The sequence below is a fragment of the Toxorhynchites rutilus genome, chromosome 2 (assembly GCF_029784135.1).
Source record: "Toxorhynchites rutilus septentrionalis strain SRP chromosome 2, ASM2978413v1, whole genome shotgun sequence".
Classification (NCBI taxonomy): Eukaryota; Metazoa; Arthropoda; class Insecta; order Diptera; family Culicidae; genus Toxorhynchites; species Toxorhynchites rutilus.
Window position 1 is genome coordinate 59428466 of NC_073745.1, and position 19695 is coordinate 59448160.

General features: G+C 35.8%; 1 protein-coding gene across 8 annotated transcripts in view; it reads left to right on the plus strand.

Annotated features, from left to right (window-relative positions):
* LOC129764245 (single-stranded DNA-binding protein 3) overlaps nt 1-19695 on the plus strand; it is a 147689-nt gene that overhangs the window by 50492 nt on the left and 77502 nt on the right. For all 8 annotated transcript variants that reach the window (XR_008741088.1, XM_055763143.1, XM_055763139.1 and 5 more), the window contains exon 2: nt 722-1619. The gene's annotated coding sequence lies outside the window, so the exon portion shown is untranslated. The remainder of the gene's footprint in view (nt 1-721; nt 1620-19695) is intronic.

Consider the following 19695-nt stretch of genomic DNA (forward strand, 5'->3'; position numbering starts at 1 on the left):
AAACAGTTTTTTGTATCTGTCAAACACAGTTCATCTCGATGGCTTGTTTTGTTTTTTAATGAACGAAACAAAACAATCTGACGTTTCTTCTGCAATGCTCTGTACTATATAAACACTAGTAATGCTTATTGAAAGCATTAACAATAGTATTTTGAGAGCCCTATATTTCTTGTTTGTAGCATTATATCCGCCCTATATTAGCTTAGCGAAGCAAGTATTCATTCTGTGTTCTATATGGAAACAGTGTTCTTTTAGGGTTATTGCTCAGTGTGTACTGGTTACCTGAGGTACAATCCTTGGTCATGTAAGGTTGATGTTCTAGATCTTTCAGGTCGTTTTGATGGCCAGATCAAATGTTCTCTGGAATCAACATCGATTGATACGATGTCGTTTGTAACGGAATGCATCCATATAGGTTCATGTGATTCAGGGACATATTGGACGATATGAAAATTCATATTTCCGTTGAAATGAACAATTCGTAGATTTGGTATCTCTGACCATGTCACACACAGAGTCGCTTGGATAGGTAATTTAACACTGTTCAAGTCATGCTCGAGCTTTTCCTTCGTTCGTTTTCTTCTGCTTTGTCATGTACGACGAGTTGGGTGATCATATTTTTTTTCACCCCGGCTTGCTATATATCATTTAATGATTTTTCATGTTTGTATGTTTTCATGCTGTTTTAACTTATTGGTTTCTTTTTCCGCTTCTACCGCAGGCAGTGTGAGAGCAGGAGGAGGACGAAGATTCGCATCGCCAACTCTCACCCACATCGAAGGATAGCTGCTGCTGCTGCTGCTGCAGGAAGAAGAAAAAACGACACAGGAATCGCGTACACCGAAGAGGGGGTCACTCAAATCGGGGCAGTGACAGTCGGAACTGGCGGCGCGTTCCGTTGTGGGTACATAGTCTCTGCGAAACACTCATAGTGCAGTTTCCTAGCATATTATGTGCCCGATTCCGGCGGAATGTGTGTTCAGAGGGAACCTTTCCGTGCTATGCTGGTGAATTGGTCGAGTTGATGGGTTCATGCTCGTAGTAGTAGTGCAGTGGTGTTGTTGAGTATTTTTTGTTGTGTTCGTGTGAGCGATACAATCGATAGAGCAGTGTGAGGTTTTAGTGGAGAAGCAGCAGCCAGCCGCAGCATAGAAGCTCCCGTGAGACGACTGCCTGCGAGGAACCCTGGTTCGACTCTGTCCAAAGGATAGATCTTGATACACATGTGTGTGCGTGTGGTTTTGTGCGCTCGCAGCATATGACGGAAGAAAGAGAGAAAACAAGCGGTTGAATTTTGGGATTTGAGGTGTATATGTTTGGTATGTGGTGGCGTTTTGATGAAGCGAGGCTACATTTAGTGGATAAGCAGTAGCAGAACCAAACGCATCTCGTCGCGACTTGTGTTGTTTGCGAGGAAAAAGTGTGAACGCAGAGTGGAACCCTCTTCCACAAAGCGCCTGGGTTGACGTATCGAATTTGCAACCTGGCCGTCTGATTTGTGCATGGTAAAAATGTTCGTCTCCAAATAAGTTGCCGCAGCAACTGTGCATTAGTAAAACAAACAAATAATACTAGTGTTTAGTGGCAATTTTACGAGTGCTGATATGTGAGAAATATGTGTGAGTATTTTAGCAAATTTCCTATGCAGTCGATCGAAATTTGGTTGATATGAAATTAACTCGAATGGGCACTATTCCAATCTGGTTGATTCGACAGTTGACAAAAGTGACATTTATACCCAATCGAAATTCTACCGGAATAAGGATTTCAATACTGTTTCGACGTAAGTTCAGTCGGGCATTGGTGCGGGAGTGTACTGACGATTCAATGTGTGTGTGGTGTTAGTGACGTCTCACCTCACGGGTAGTGTTTTTGTTAACCTCCAGCGCGACGGATCGACAAACGACGTGTGTATGTGTGAGCGTGAGGGAAACAGTCGATTTTCTTCTTTCTGTTTGCATCCATCCCTGTGACCAGAGATGCCAGGTCGATGGAAATAGACGCAAATCTACGGATTTGTTTCATTTTTTTACACAAATCAGAACGAGAAAAATTTGGGCTTAGAGTACAATAAAAATGGGTGGGGTATATCTATGATATAACCGCAAGGTTGACGTAGCACTACTGTTGGCTTAGTAATCATTTGTTCGTATTGATTAAATTAATGATTGAATTCAACATATTTGTAGAGTAAGTAAAGAATTTGAACAAGCGCCATGTAATGTAAGGCACCTTGGTTTTGATGGCTATGTTAATTAACACATTTCGGTGGGAACAAAAATTCTCCTCACTTGTATTTATTTGCAATGCTTATTTTCTCAGGCACCTTGTTTTTCATGGCTGTGTTGGGGAAATCGTGAATCGAGCCAATCAAAACGGAACAGTTAGGGCGTTTAGATAGCGCTTGAAATTCTACAGTTATTCAATTGCTTATCTCAAGAAAAATAAAATTTTATTTATTGTGATAGTAGAAATATTTCCTATCAATTGAGGCAAACATCTTTCCGATCTGTAAAGTAAGATTTGGAGTGCTTAAGGGCATCTAGTACAAGAATTAAAAAAAAAATAATTCTACATACTCCCTTAAATAGGAGTTGCCAATATTCGTTTGAAACCCCATAAGTCCATGTTTCCAATTATCACCACGGGCGGTGCTACGATCGGTATACAATTTCATTCATTGTTTACATACGATGGCGTAAGAAATATGCGCAACTCAACTCAATTAGAACGTCTTCTGATTCGCATTGTGACCCGAACACGAGCCCGGAGTCAAAGGAACTTACTTACATTCTTACTTGGTTAAAAATATATAAAATTGAATTGAATCCCTTCAAAACAGCTAAATATATCGCTTCTCGTTTCTTAAGAAACCCCTAAGTCCACCTATCTGAAACCGTTATGTTTTGAGCTTGAACTGTTATATAGATGAAAAAGTGCTTCCACCTAACAAACAGGGTGTGACGACCGAACCTGATACCATGAAATAGATGGATCAGGTAAAAAATTTGAGAAAAACAGTTTCTTCTCGATTCCTTGCAAGTGCGTCAAATGGACTAATGAGGTGTTTCAAGAAAAACATTCTTTCGTTCCCTCCAGAAACAGAACCAAGGTGCAGGGTGGCCACTCATTCGGGTAAAGCGTGAAAAAGTCGGGAATCAAAATTCATCGGGAAAAATGCGGGAAAAGGTCGAGAAATGCTTCATGAAGTCGGGACTTTCTTGCTCAGTTTTTTTTGGCGCTCTGAAATGTTACTGAATATATGTTTTAGCGCGTTAAACGTCGCACGAGATGCAACATTACTCTCACTTTGGTGTATCAAGATATTTTGTTTTCATCAAAATTAGTTTCCAAATTTGAACCGGAGGAACGTGAGGCAAAAAAGATGGAGGCTGACGTCCAGCAGCCTTGATGGACAGGAAAATTAAAATGCTCAAAAATTGTTGAAAGTTGAACTGGATTTGTAGTACACTTAAGGAGAGACCCCTGTCAGGAAGGTCGAAAAATAATCAATGTTGGTGATTTTTTTTCGGATGTAATGTCTGAATAATTTGAAACGAAAATCCGTGAAGCCCTTCTAAAGGCGGGGCTGAGTTGTAGGGGGTTAATTGTAGAATTTCCATTGCATAGAAGTGTAGCATTATTAAATTTTGGTTCAACTCATGAACTGAACATAATAGGTATCCGGGACAAGCTCGAAATATGTTTGGGTGTGATCAATGAGGTTCTGGTTAGTCATTCTAATAAAAAATTTTGAATTCTTGGTAAGTAGAGGTGGGGTGTATCCAGGGTTGCCAATAATATTTTTGAAAAAACTGGAAGATTGCTCTTGAAAAAACTGGAAGAAAACTGGATTCTGTGAAACCTTTTTGTTTTAAGAAGACCGGCTAAGATTTATCTAAATTGATTTTTTTACCCATTTCAATGCTTGAGAAATAGATTTTTTTATGCTTCGTGTAGTATTTATATGCAGCGCATAAAACTGTAACTGTAATTCCTGTGAAACAATATTTAAGGGATAGTTTTATTTGGACAAAACTTGAAGAGTTTCGTATTTATCGCTTCATAAAATCGCTGATAGAAGAGCGTAGCAAAACTGCCTATAGTTCGATACCTCAAAAAGGTACAGATAAGCATGAGATACGAGGTAAAATACCAAAAAATACCATAATCAACTTCTCATAATGTTATTTAAATACCCAAATAGCTACAAACAAAGTTGCTCAAGTATTACTTTGGTATTGAAATTATAAAATTTTGGTACTCAGAAGCTTTTTTTCTCAATTTTTTTGGTATTATTCATTGCTAATTTACATCTGACATTAGGCTTGTACAAACCAAGTTTCGGTATCAAGATCAAGATGAGGGCTCTTAAATATTTTCTCTAGATCGAGAAAGTACTTTTGAAAAAATATGCATAGTATGCTTTCTTGTAAAATATACTCTATGGTTCACATGCATTTTATGCAAAGTATGCATTAGCTGTTTAGGGGAGTTTGTTTGCCTTAATTAAATTAACTATATTTAGAACTAAAATTCCTTTGAGTGACTATGAGAAACTAATATCCCTTTGTTGTAAACGGAAGCAAGATTACTTGGGTTTTATACTCATATCAATTAAAGTCAATGGAAACCATTTACTCTATGACCTTCTGAACTTCAGAATGTTTTGGAGGATCTATAACATCTGATATTTATATAAACTCAGAGCCAGCATAGCACGCGGACTATATGAACTATTTTGAGCAAGTTTCCTTTCTATGAACATTGTACCAGTAGCGAATGGAATGGTAGATCAATTGGTCTGAACTTCAGAATGGTTTGGAACATCCGATATTTATATAAATTGAAACACAGTGTAGCGCATTGATTCTTGGGTAGGCTCTTAAATAAAATTAACAATTGAGTGATACCCTGTTTTAAAGTAGTTCGATAAGTTCCACAATTCGGGAAAGCTATTCGTTTTGGAATTTTCGATAAAACACCGACGATTTGAACAAAATGGAAAAAACCGAATTACAACCTCGCCTGCCGCAGAAAAGAGAGATCGATCCAAGGTCGAACGATAAATGTCAGAAAATAAAATTAAATAAGGAATAGGAAGAGGGAAGAACAGATAATATTTATCATTGTAAATTTATTTTACATAAAATGGATAAAACTAGGGCACATATATGAAAAACTGGATAAAACTGGACGATATTCCAAAAAACTGGAAGAATCCAGTTTAAACTGGAACATTTGCAACGCTGGGTGTATCTGACACGTTTTGAAGCACTTCAGGTCCCATGTGTATATATTCGCGAAACAATCCCGTCCGTATCTCCAGATTATAGAACCTCGAATAAAAATTTTAAGATTCAGAAGAAAAACATGGTAGAACTGAAGATTAAATTACTAGGCGGATTATGCAATGAATCTAGCAAAAAAAATCCATCGGATTATTTAAAAAAGGTGGCCCTGGTAACATTCCAATGAAACTATAGTCGACGGTTCTCATTATGAAAACATTAGCAAAAAAGTAGGTTATAATTTATATTTATAGTTAAAATAATTTTTGGCGAATAGATTCAAATGTTACCATTTTTATTTTTAGTTTCACTCGAAAATTTCCCATCATTTGAGTTAAATTCAACTCTGTTTTGCCAGTGAAGGTGAAGCTCATTAAATGTTTCAAAGCCAAGTTTCAATTACATTTTGCGGGATTTCGTTTAGGTTCATATCAAATTTTAGCTGAAGTTTTGGTCGATCTGGTCGAACATAACAATTCAAAAAAACAAAAGGTCTCTGGACCGATTTCTGATTTGAGACGATGAAAGAATTCAAGTAAAACTAGCTATGAAATTACTGAACTGAACTCTAAATGCCTATTTTTAAGTGAAACATTTGAAAACATTTTTTATGGCACTCCAGCTGTCGAGTTCGAAGAGTCTAGCTGTTTATATTATTTCTGGTAAACTGTGTTTTTTACACAAAATACCAACATTGTAAATGCATTTTTTTCCATTTTATAGTCATTTTTAAAAAATTGTATCTTTTATCAAACCCGATTTTTGATTTTTTTTTATACCAAATGTGAGATTTTGAATGAACCAGGAAAACTTGCAAACTGTGTCCCAAATATATATTTTTGAACGAAAACTTTCATTTTTTACGGGTTTTGAGGAGTCCAACGAGACCTTAGGTATTGATAAGATGTTTGCAAAGCCGAGACTTTTTCATATAATGGGCATGATCACGAACGTCACTTCACGGTGAAAACTTTATATACACTTCATTTCGTTTTAACCGTGAAGTGGCGTTCGTTATCAGACCCAATATATCATAAATCTAGGATGGTGTGTATATTATTTATTGGATATTACTGTTATTATCTTTTTTTTCTCTGTAATTATTGATCTCTGGGAACTGATATGAATTTTCATCAGACCGTCAATGGATTTTTCGTTTGGAAAGTGTCGACTCTGGGAACTAGAGCAATTAAGATAGAAAATAATTTCTAGAAAAGTTCATCATCGATCTGCAGGGACCGACGTGGATCAGACGAAATGTCATTGTCGGTTCCCTAGTTTGATCGGGTGTTCATAAAAATATATGTCAATCATCAATCCTGAATATCCGATATGTTATATAACACAGTTCCAGGTTTCATCAAATCCTGTGGATAAGTGGTCTAGACATCTCAAAACCATAAAACAAAAATTTTCAAAGTTTCGTCTAATAGCAGATATTTGCATTACAGTTCAGTATATTTCATAGAACCTAAATACCTTTCATACTATACCTGTTTATCAGTCATTTTTTTATGCATTTTCAAGATTTTAGCACCAATCGATATGGACACTCCTTAGCAATTCATTACAATGTAGATTATTACAGTAGAACCCCCATTATCCATTATCATTATCATTAGAGTCGGGCAAGACCATAGCGAAAAAGAAAATCGCGGATAACGCAATAAAGGGCTAAAAATGAGGTACAAATATAAAAAAAGATATTTAGCATGAATACTATGTTTTAACAATACAAAAATCATTAAACTAAACATCTACATGTTCGTGTACACCAGTGGTCAAATAATGTGAAAGCTATGACCAAAACACAAGAGCATAAGCCTATCACTGACAAATTCCGGGAAGGCCTATAGATTTACTATGGAACTTGCTATCGCGAATGATCTGCACCACGGATCATCCGCTCGCGGAAAAACGAGGTTCCACTGTATTACATTTTCAATATTTAATATGATATAATGGGGAGCTTCTAATTTCTCATACATTTGTGTAGGTCACAAGGCGTTTCCCTAAAACATGCTCGAATGCGATTGCGGAGTATTACAAGTCAATAAGCAACAAATATCGTAACGTAATCCTACATCAACTATGCGGTTATGTCTTGTCTCAAACTTTCAATCTTATTCTGTCCATGGGTTTACAAGCAAAAAAATCTGGCATCTCTGCTAACGAGATCTATGAAGCGTACTTCACACCGAACCCCGGTGTGAGTACACAGTGTGTAAATACATACTCACACTCTCGCTGTGGGGTGGAAAGGAAAAATCAACATTTAGAGTATAAAAATATTGAGGAGAATTGGTACTATACATGTGTGTGTGCATTTGTGACTCGCCGTATAGCAGCTCTCGGACCTGAAAGCTATGTAATATTGATGGGTAGAGTACTGCTCGTCGCATTGCACTTTTTTTTCTTCTCTCCTGTATTTGAGACACTTTTGTGGCGTTATACGCAGAGGAAAAAAATACAGTATAGCAGCAACGGCAACAGTGGTCGAAAGAAGAAAAATTGAGTACAGTTAAAGTTTTCACGAAGTTTCTTTTTGCAGGTCGCTCGTTTTTTTTTGTGTCTTCTTCGTTTGTGCCTCGTATTTTTTTTTGGGTTAACTATACTTTTCTCCGACGAGAGAGAGAGGATCTGTGTACTGTCAGTTTCACTTCCGGGGATGATGAACCAAATCCCCACATCTAAAGATTGTAAACTATGGCTTGAATGAATTTCTCAGTCATGGGTTTCGCACTACATAATAGTTTTACGAACTTTTATTATGCTCCTAACTGGAACTCTATATTATTCAACATACATTTTCTCAAAACAACTTCAAGAGTTGCAGGATTCAAAGTATTGGATAATATGAATAAACGAGGGGTCAGGTTTCTTATCCAGAATTTCTGTGGTGAACGGTTTATTTCGTTGAAAAAAATCTACGCGCAAAATCAAATCTTGAAATTATTTATTTTTCTTTTTGTAGAGATTAATGTAGGAAATTACTAAGGATTCATTAAAAATTATCAAAGATTTTTTTGGAAAAAAAAATCATTTAAAAGAAATATTTTCAAAACTAAAATTCATTATTTCTTGAAAACATATGCTTTTAAAATTCTGAAAAAATAAATATAAATAGCCCTTAAAATTTCCAACAAGTTTTCCATAAATCGAACGATGGGCACATTTACATGGAAAAAGTTTTTCGAACAACAACTTTTCTTTTTTTTTCTTTGAATAAATACTATTAATGTTTAATTCGTAACATTTTTATGTATAAATTATCGCAATTTACATGCTCTGCTAACTTTTCTCTATTTAGAAACATGTCAAGAACATGTCAAACGTGAGAATTCACACACAAAAATGTTACGAGCAAAACATAATTTTTTCAGGAGTCTTCATACAAAAATGACTTATATTCCAAAAACTATTAATAATAGAAAATTGATGTCTTCGACAAAAGTTTATATTTTAACAAGGTCTAAAACTTTGTCGAATAAACTATATCGCTATCTTAACTTTAAACTAAATTAGTTAAGTTGTATTTTTTTCGAAGAAAACATGAAAAAGTTGTTGTTCGAAAAATTTTTTCCCTGTAAAAGTGCCCATCTTCTGATATATAGACGACTTGTTGGAAATTGTAAGGGCTATTCATATATTTATTTTTGGGAATTTAAAAAAAAATACGTTTTTTGAGAAAAATGAATTTTAATTTTTGAAATACCTTTTTTGTCACTGAAATTTTTTTCCACAAAATTTTTTTGTGCAAAGTTTAAACAATTTCCTACATTTCATCCTTTGATAAAAATTTTGTAGGTATCATAGTTTCTAAAAATATTTTTTTGTAAAAAATTAAGAAAAAAATTTTGGCTTTTTCCAAAAAGTAGTCTAATTATTTTTCGAATATTTCAAGTATGCAAAGTTGCTTAAATGACCCATGTCTTTACACCCACAACGTTTCACTGCTATCTGATATGGTGCTGCCAACGGACAGTCGAGTTGGATTGAAATTCGCCATACTCGTATTTTTCTCCGTAAAATCATAGATGTCATTGTTTAGATCAGGGATTCTCAAACTATTTTGGACCAGAAACCTTCTTTTCCAGAATGGAGTGATACCATCGACCCGATTGCCGATTTTGTTCAAAAACTTTATCTTTATTTTATTCCTACAAAATACTTACCAATTCAAAAACTTTGCGGTTAGTTAAGTGAGTAAACTCATCATTTTCTCATCAATAAAAAGACATAAAACTCGTTGTATTGTTGTGTTTAATAGGGGTCGATTTTCAGACCGAATCGACCCTCAAAATCGTTTCCCTTTATGTCGACCCCTGGGAAACCAATATTGACGATTGTCGACCACTTTGGGAACCCCTAGTTTAGACTTTCAACTTTCAACTCAAGACTCTTTCAAAATAAGTTTAAGCCAAATCGATCGTATAGGTTCTGAAATGAATGTGCCACCAGCTGAGAAAACAAGCTTTAGAGAAATTTTAGATATAATTTCATTGCGAAACAGCAATATTTAGTACTTTTTCGAAAATGAAAAAGTTTAATCATAGTTCGAACAGTTCAAAAGTGAAACATCATTTTCAGTTTACTTAAAAACACAGAAAATCGAAAAATCACCCAAGGGAGAAGTGAAGGAAATCGGGGTTTTCGAAAAAAAATATTTTGATGCCAAATGTCTTAAAATGAATTGTCGAGATCTAGTGTCATCTCGATTTTTTTTTTGTTAAAAATCCGTACTGGGGAAAAAAATTATTTTGTATTATTTTGAGTCTGTAATTTAAAAAAAAATTTTTGTCAAAAATTGATTTTTCAGGCGGAAAAACGATCAAGATCCAGAAAAACATGTTTTTCGACAAAAAAAAACTTTTTGAAATTCGAGATGACCATTTTCATTGGCACCCTAATGTTGGTATTAGCATGTATGTAATGGTTTCGTTCATTATAAAAATTGAAAAACTAGTAAAATTTTGTGAAAAAAAATTATTCAAATATTTAGATCACAGCGAGCACTAAAAATAATCTAGCCAAACTGCATCCAGAAAAAAAGATAGCGGAATTTCGTTCAACGTCAATGGTTTAGCTTGTTCGAGGTTCTTTTCAAATAAAAATGTTAGTTAGGTTTTGTGAGATTCAGCAGTTCAGGATTTTACCAATTCTGCAATTTATCGAATTGATTTGATATTGATAGACAATTACAAATTACTTAGCTTAGCTATTTCTCTATAAATTCATAACTTCTTGTACCAGGTTCAGAACATCATTTTAATCAAAGAAACGTTCGAAAATAATCGTCCAAATGCGAATTATAGTTAAAAATATGCCTGACCTATTATTTTGTTAAAAATAATTCAACAAAATCAATAGAATATAAGCGATTTTCATAAACTTTGACAAGCGAAAAAGTCAGTTCTGAAAAAAATGGCTTTCAATTGTACGCACACCCCTTTTTCAACAAAATTCGTCCACAGTTTCTATCAAAGTTTTATTATGGTTTATGTAATCGTATTTCGCATTAATTAATATTTTTCGTATTTGGAGCTATCCAACACAAAAGGATTTAGTAGGTTTGAATATTGTGCAAAATATGTCTCCAGTCGTTTTATTGGAAAAAAAAATTAGAAATAGGGCAGCGCAGACGAAACAGAAGGAAGAAAAACGTATGTATTTCATATTCCGGATTTAACATTCAGGTTCGAGACTCCGAGCTTCGAACTTTGGTTCTCAAATAATAATACTTGTCGTTTTGAATTCAGCTAACATTTCAAGATTCAGAATTAAGCTTCAAGACATTCAAGATTCAGAATTAAGCTTCAAGACATTCAAGATGTCATAAATCCAGATTTAAAATTTTGAAATTTGGATCCCGGATCAAAAATTTCAGATTTTAAATTTCAATTAGTTTCCATGTCCTGTTCGAAGTCAGATTTTCAAGCTAGTTTCAGATTCGTTCAGTTTTAGATACAGATTCTATATTTCATATTCCAAATTTCTGCTCGAATCGTACATCCAAACTCACATTTGGATTTCAAACATCTTAAGCAGTTTCCCGTTTAGGTGCTCCCGTGGCCGAGTGGTTAGCGTCAAACCTAACATGCCGGGGGTTTGGGTTCGATTTCCGTTCTGGTCGGGGAAATTTTTCTTCAAAGAAATTTCCTCTGACTTGCACTGTGGTCACGCGTATTCTAGAGCTTGCCACTCAGAATGCATTCAAGGCGTGTTATTTGGCATAGAAATCTCAACTAAGTACTAATGAAAATGACGCAAGTAATACTACGTTGAGACGGCGGAGTTCCTCTAGGAACGTTAGTGCCATATAAGAAGAAGAAGAAGCAGTTTCCCGGTTCGTATATGTAGTATCTTCCAAATGATTCTCAGGAAATAAAAAAAAATGTTCGGAAATGTTCGCTTGTGTGCTGTAGAATCACTATCACAGTATTGCAGTACTCTTCGGACGATACCGATGAACAAGATGATCCATTACAGCCAACTTAGGCGCCAATTCCGGTTAAATAGCGTATATATTTCAAATACAGAGAAATTTAAAACATGCCTGAAGGACTTGTACGCTCAAACACATTATCTTGTACGAAATTGTACACTTTTTTTACTTGCTGAATTCTTCATCTTGTTCATTTTGTACTTTTTTCTTTTCATCTTGCGCACGCTCATCGTCTTGTTGAGTTTTTAAAATGTACAGCAATACTATTTATTCTAAAATATCAGTCTTATAGTCTTGTAGTCTTATAATATATTCTCATAACAGGGTGGTTCACCCAACTTATGCAACTTTTGAACTACTGGATCGATTCGGATGATCGATATATCAAATTAAAGCCTACTAGCTCCTTTTTTGGAAAATAACGCATTAGCCAATTATTTGGATTATGGTCACATACATCCAGAAAAATAACACCTCTGGTATTCGGACACATTATGTGAAATAACCTCAGCTTTCAGGAAAAAAAAACATAAAAAATATGGCACCCTTGGTCCCGATACGATGCAAGCAAAAAACAAATGTAATCAATATTTAAGAAAACAAAATCCATTTTTATTCAGAGTGTAATATTTTACTATACTAGGCTTTAATTTGATATGTCGATCATCTGAATCGGACCTGTAGATCAAAAGTTATGATTTTTTGTAGGTGAAAAATGGGAAAAAATGATTGTTTGGACCATCGGTTAAGTTTGAAAAATAATAACTTAAAAACGAAAAATAACATCTCTCTAGTATTCGGATACATAATGTGAAAAATCCTCAGCTTTCCAGAAATAATATAACAAATATAGCGTCTTCGGTCCCGAGACCATGAAAACTATAAAAAAAAACAAATACAATCAATAATAACGAAAACATGATTCAAATTTTCTACAACCGCAGTATTTTTCCAAAAAAGACCAGCTAATCGGCTTTAATTTAATATGTCGAACGTCTCAAATCATTTTGGCAGATGCGAAAAAATTTATTTTTCGGACCACCCTAAAATGGAAAAGGTCCCCCCAACAAAAAAAAAAATAAAAAAGGTGGGTCTAATAATTTGCGATAAAGAACAAAACTACCACTTTGACGAAAATTAGAGACCCACTATATCGGTTTGGCATGGAATGATTGATAAATAAAAAATGAAAATATTATAATTGAGGTTCACCAAAACATAATAATTGATACTGATTCAAAAACTCGAACTAAGCAACTGAAATTTTTGAAACCTGTTCGCACCCTGACTTCAATTGATAATCTGTGTTTCGTTCTTTCTATTGTTGCTTCTCGGCAACAGTTATTTTTTTTATTTAAGTCATTTATTTTTACAGGCTCAGTTACATCGGTTTATTGGAGCCGAACTCTTAGCTATACTTTTATTAGTATATATCAACATGTTTCCTTAAATCTAGGGTTAATAAAGTAGGAAACCGATTACTCGCGGTCGACTCGAGATTAGAAGGGTGACATAGTTTCTTTTGGAAAAGGAGGGGATATAAGGATATTGTACAATGTTCACACTCGCATTCACACTCGCGCTCATCATACTCAATTCTTAAATCTATTATTATATCTGTTATGTATATACATTTCAGCTTATTCTATAGTTAGTCAGAAGGGAAACAGTCGCTCGCGAAGGAAAAAAAAAGGAGAGGATAAGGGTGTACGGACAATCACACACGAAGATCGATAGTTTTAAGGAAAACATATATTAGGGACATGTAATAGAGGTCTAACCGAGCCAACAGTTGTTTATTGCTTGTTTCATTTGAGATAACGAAGATAACGGATTGAAGTATTGTCAGTATATACCTATTTATTATTGTTGTGAGGTTTACATTTTTACGCAAAATTTTGTCTACATTACGATCGTGTCAAATTGACGCATATCCGTAGAGATAGGTATACCACATAGATAATTTCAATATTTCAGTGCTTTTAAAGAAAATAGACATCAATATATATTGATAACCTAGTGTTAATAGGGGTCGATTTTCAGATCTCGTCGACCCCCAAAATCAGTTTTCGTTTATGTCGACTCCTTGGAAACCGAAATCCACCCCCAGGGGGATATCGACAACTTTGAGAAACTCTGGTCTAGGCTAGTCCAGATAAAAGGGAATAAAACGGGTTACGAGTCGCAACCAGCAGCGATAATATGAGTCTACTAATTTGTAAAATTGTGAATTTCAGTTTGGGAAAGGATTTCCCTTTAAAGATAATTTAAGGTCCAAGAATTAAAATTTTACAGGTTTTAAACTCCCAAATCTAAATTTAAAGTTTTCTATTTCAATTCGTAGTCAAGTTCAATTTCAAATAGATAATTATAGGTCCTAAAATCCAAACATAACAGATTTTAAACTCCCAAATCCTAATTTAAAATTTCCAATTTCAATTCGTAGTCAAGTTCAATTTCATATAGTACGGTTTCGCGGTTCTGTCAATCGCATTCAAAATTCTTTGTTTGAATCCAGATTCTTGATTAAAGTTTCTTATCCATATATCGAAACCAGTACAAGATTATTGTTTTTAAATGCCTGAATCCTACATTCCGAAAATGTGAAATATTAGATTAAAGAAAGAAGAGTTTTTTTTACCGTAAAAATCGAAATATATTATCGTCGTCTAATATACACGGGTTGCACTGAAAGAATGGGGATAACAAAATCTGATCAAATTTTCATAACTTCTCGAAAAATATACTTATTCAGATGAAGCTGGTCGAGTGGTATAAAAAATATTACTGGTAACACAGTGCTTTTGGTGGCCTTTTATTTTTCTTCCTATTTATGGTATGACTATAGATGAAAATTAGTTGGATGCAATTTATGAGGCGGGAACTGGATAAAATAATTCATTCGATCAACTATGCCATTTGGGAAGTAAATCCAAAACAAAACAAAAATAACCCCCCGACATATTCTTGGAATCAAAAAGTTCCAATGAACACAATTTTCAATCCATATTTCAGCAACACCAAACCACCTCACATATTTGTGTCAACAAGCGCGCGCGCCATTCGTCTCAATCGTCGTAAGTGAGGCAACAATTTCCCAACCTAAACATACTTTGTACGGTACCGAGCGATACCACATCCGCCCCCCGCTTACGTTATCGCCCCCGCGGACCAGTAATAGTTGCAGAAGCAGCAGCGTAGCAATTGATTCTACTTTGCGCTAGTTTTGCTCGATTTCGGAAACCTCCGCCACCAATATACTCTTTGCCTAGCACCAACCAACGCGTCGCAACCGAAGTGCCGTCATCACCTTAATGCTCGCTCGGTGTGTTCGATTTGGATCAGTTATGTTAACCTCGATATGTGCGCGCTATGTGTTCGTACAATTTCTTTTTTTTTTTGGGGTGCAACTGTACATACGTGCCGCGCGGTCTGTACTGGAAACGTGGTGGAGTCTCTTCGAAGCCAGCAGTTCCTTCCTCCTCCTTGCATACAACAACACCCGGAGTGTAGCAGAAACACACTATATTATGCCCTGTTTTAGGAAGACCTCGCGTGCGCTAATAGGGCTCGTGTTGGAAATTTTTTCTCCTGCTGAAAAATATTAAACAAACACACTCTCAGTTATGATGTTATGTATCATCCTTGTGTCATTGATGGGGAATATAAAGTAGAAGAAGAAAGGCAAAGGACGAGATTTTTTCAATGTATTTGTGCGACACCGGAATTAGCTGGTTATCCTTGTTAGTTTTTGCTCCAGTATCGCTCTTGGCTTGGGAAGTATTGTAGATTATGATGTTCGCACTTTTGTTACATATGTATTCGATGCGTCTCCTCGTCCTCCCGCTGGGAGATCCCTGCTGAGATGCTTAAGCGTTTGGTTTTAAATGATATCTGTCCCTCTATCGACCAAATACCGGCTCGTGGATCTTTTTGAGGTGTGAGTAAAGAAGTTTTCTTTCACTCCATTAAAGTAGATGGTGCATTTTATGTTAAAGTGAAGAAGAATAACTGATGTTTGGCCGCAATTGGCGTGATTTTTTTTCTAAATGTAAGAAAAAATTCGTCATACTTTCTATCCATGGATCATTTCTGTAGTTTTATCGACATTTTTTATGACGGATATGACTGTGCGTGGTGCATCTTCAAAATCGAAAATATCTTGACGGAATCGATGAAACCAAAATGACTTGTAGTATCGCGTTCATAAACAGCATTCATCATTTCAGCTGTCTGTCTTGCAATTTCGCTTTTATGAAAGAAATCTGTGCAATCTGTGGAATTTTGTTTTCGTTAATTTCAATTTTTAACACTCAGTAATTGTGGAATACATGTTGCAACATTTGCACTAGTTTATTATCATTATAATGATCACGTCACATTTTGTGACTACTGGTCAACTGGGTAACGCCCCCGCACAGATTTGGTGAACGAGATCTTAGGACTCGGCTCTTTTTGACTTTTATTTAGAAGTTTTCGGAAAGTCCCAATGAAATTCTTCATAAAGTATAGACAAATCTAAACTGAATGTGACGAGTCTTCAAAAATTTGTCAAACAAAAAAAAGGCATTCACCTTCCGTGACTGTTTGAATAAAGCGGTAAAAGAATAAAATTATAATCTAAAGAATAAAATCCAAAATGAATTTCATGTTTTGAAAAAAATTGTAAGGGGTTGAATCTAAGACACGACCGCATATTTTTTTTTTGTTAATTCGTTTATTTTTACATGCTCAATTACCTTAGTTTAAAGGAGCCGAATTCTTAACTAAACATATTAACTATATCTAATATCTATGACCAATTTTCCTTAATTCTATTGTTAATAAGGTAGAAAACCGATTACTCGCGGTAGACTCGAGTTTAGAAGGGTGAAATATTTTTATCAGGAATAGGAAGGGATATAAGGATATGTTGACAATGTTCACACTCACACTCATCATACTCAACTCTTAAACCTATCTTATAACTACTATGTATTTACATTTCAACTTATTCTATTGTTAGTAAGAAGAGAGCCGATTGCTTGCGAAGGAAGAAAAGGAGGGGATAAGGGTATAAGGACAATCACACACGATGATCGATAGCTTTAAGTAAAACATATGTTTGGGACATGTAATCAAGGTCTAACCGAGCCAACACGTCTCTCACCGGCACATTGGGCTGTCTTCCTCGGGCCCGAAGGGAGTTTTCTAAATTCGATCTGGCGACAAGATCCAACTCGCACGAATTTTATTCACTTCTTTAAATTTATCCACAATTTTTTTCGCCTGAGACATCAACAGTGGATATAATAAAACAAGTGAACACTTTAACAAATAAAAGAGGTATGTTTTGCGAGCGGGTGCGAAGGTAAATCATTTATTATACATTCTTTCTTCCAACTTCGCTCCCATGAATGTTGTATGTAACACAAAATTGCGTGCAATGATTCGTTCTATCTAAAAACTTAGCAAGGTGTTAAAGTAATCAGATGGAAGATTTCATGCATCACTCAAACTTCATGCGAGATTTCATCAAAGCTACGAGGAAAGTGTCACCCATATAGTGATCGTTCATTAATTAGGAGGAGGTAGCGATTATCATGCGAAGATTTATTGACATATTAATATTTTTCATGACTCATATTCATAATTCTCAATGATTCAATTCCTTCTATTATAGATTGAGCAGTAGAACCAATACGACATGATTGTGATAGTCTGCAAACGAATATTATTTCACAGAAAAAGCTACTGCTTTCGATGCCTAATAATAAGAATAAGACAGTGGAAAGAAATTACAAAAGCAACTTCATGATTTCATGTGTATTTCACCTCAAAATATCATGAAATCATGAGTATTTTCAACTTGTTTTTTCGTTTCTTCCCCATAAATTTGATATTCAATGTAATCAATGACGATATATATTTTTCACCGATTCACATATACTTCATCTACCATTCCGAATAGTTATGTGTCCCACTGATATTCATTTATCATTTTCAATTAGACAGTTGAACAACCTGCCAGAAGCTTATTGTCTTTCTTTCTTTGTTATAAACCGTTTTAAGGTTATGAGTATAAACAAAGAACGGTCCTTCTCAGGGCTACTATTTGGAGTTTCAAAATAGTTACAGATTTCAGATCACAGATTTCAGAACAATGAAAAGAATTACATTTGAAATAATCAAGTGTTCTGAACAATCACAGTCCTACGTCAAACTTCCGTCCGTGCTTCTAGGCTCAGACCCTTCTACTTTTTGTTGTGGTTTTTATATTACTTTTTTAAATTCCTACAATTTAGTAAAGTGTTTAAATTTAATCATTTTTTAAAAACACATTCTCATTTTGGTGAGTCTGACACGGCACAACTGCAAAAATTGTTACAAATTTAATAAATATTCAAAGTATTGAACATCGCTAGTCACAACTTTTTCCCATCTTTTTGGCAATTCACGATCCCTTTGCGGAAATAATCGGCCGGTTTGACGGCTAACCACGGATCGATCCAATTTTTGACTTCATCAAAATTGGAGAAGTGCTGGTCAACCTGGTCAATCGAAAAAGGTAGCAATCGGACGGAGCAAGGTCTGGAGAATACGGCGGGTGGGATGGTACCTCCCTTTTCAGAGTTTTCAAGTATGTTTTGACCGGGTTCTTGACATGCGGCCGAGCATTGCCGGGGTATCCATACGTTGCCCGACGTTAGGATTGTTGTAATGGATCCACTTTTCATCGCCAGTAACGATTCGATGCAAAAAAAACCTTTCTTTTATGCCGTTGGAGCAGTTGTTCGCACGTGAAAAAACGGCGTTCGACGTTTCGTGGCTTCAATTCATACGGCACCCAATGTCCTATCTTTCGGATCATTACCATTGCTTTTAAACGATTGGATATGGTTTGCTGAGCTACTCCAAGTGTATCTGCAAGTTCTTGTTCCGTTTGTGATGGATCTCGATCGAGTAAAGCCACCAATTCTTCATTTTCGAAATGTTTTGGCGGTCCGAACGTTCTTCGTCTTCCGAATCAAAATTACCACTTTTAAACCGTGCAAACCACGTCTGACACGTTCACTCAGTTTAATCATGGTCACCATAAACTTTCACCAAAATGCGATGACTTTCCGCAGCTTTTTTCTTCATATTCCCATTTGGCTTCTGTGCGTGAGCTGTGTGACCGTGCGTCTTCTGATGACACCGTATTGGTATGTGGCGATTACAATCAGCCTCATATTGCATAAGAATTACATGCTAACTCTGTTGTTGATCTGAATCCGTCTTTGACCTCTGCGGCGAGTGCTGTTCTATTGGATGGAATCACCTTTCTCGGTCTCCAGCAGCGCAACTTCATTCGCAATTTTCGTGGCCGAACACTGGATCTGGTTTTTTGTGCTCCCCGATATTAACATCGCTATCAACGAATCTGTATCGCCAATGCTAGCGGTGGATTTGCACCATCCTCCGTTAGTATTATCGTTGTCGGATACAAGAGGAGCAGTGTTGGCTGTTGAGGATCGGAACGAAGGCGAACAAGCGTTGAATTACGCAAAAAATAATTTCGCTGCATTTAACGAGTTTCTGAATAGCTACAATTGGAACGCTCTTGGTCAGGACGTTAACGACATGGCGACGCGTTTTTGCGAAATCGTTTGCAGCTGGCTCGTAACGAATACCCCACGAAGGAAACCTCCAATGTCTCCAGCTTGGAGCACTCCACTTCTTCGCGTTGTACGGCGCGACAAAAATTCTTGCCAACGTAAATTACGCCGTTGACGAACTGTTGAAACCATACACAACTTTCAACTCGCTAGCAGTGTATACCGACGCCTTAACCTTAACCTGCGTAGGAATCCAAAGAGCTTCTGGAAGTTTGTCAATTCCAAGCGAAAAACAGCAGATATTCCGTCTAAGGTGTTCTCGGGCGCTCAGGAATCGTCCTCCGTTTCTGAAATGTGCGATTTATTTTCAAAACACTTTGCA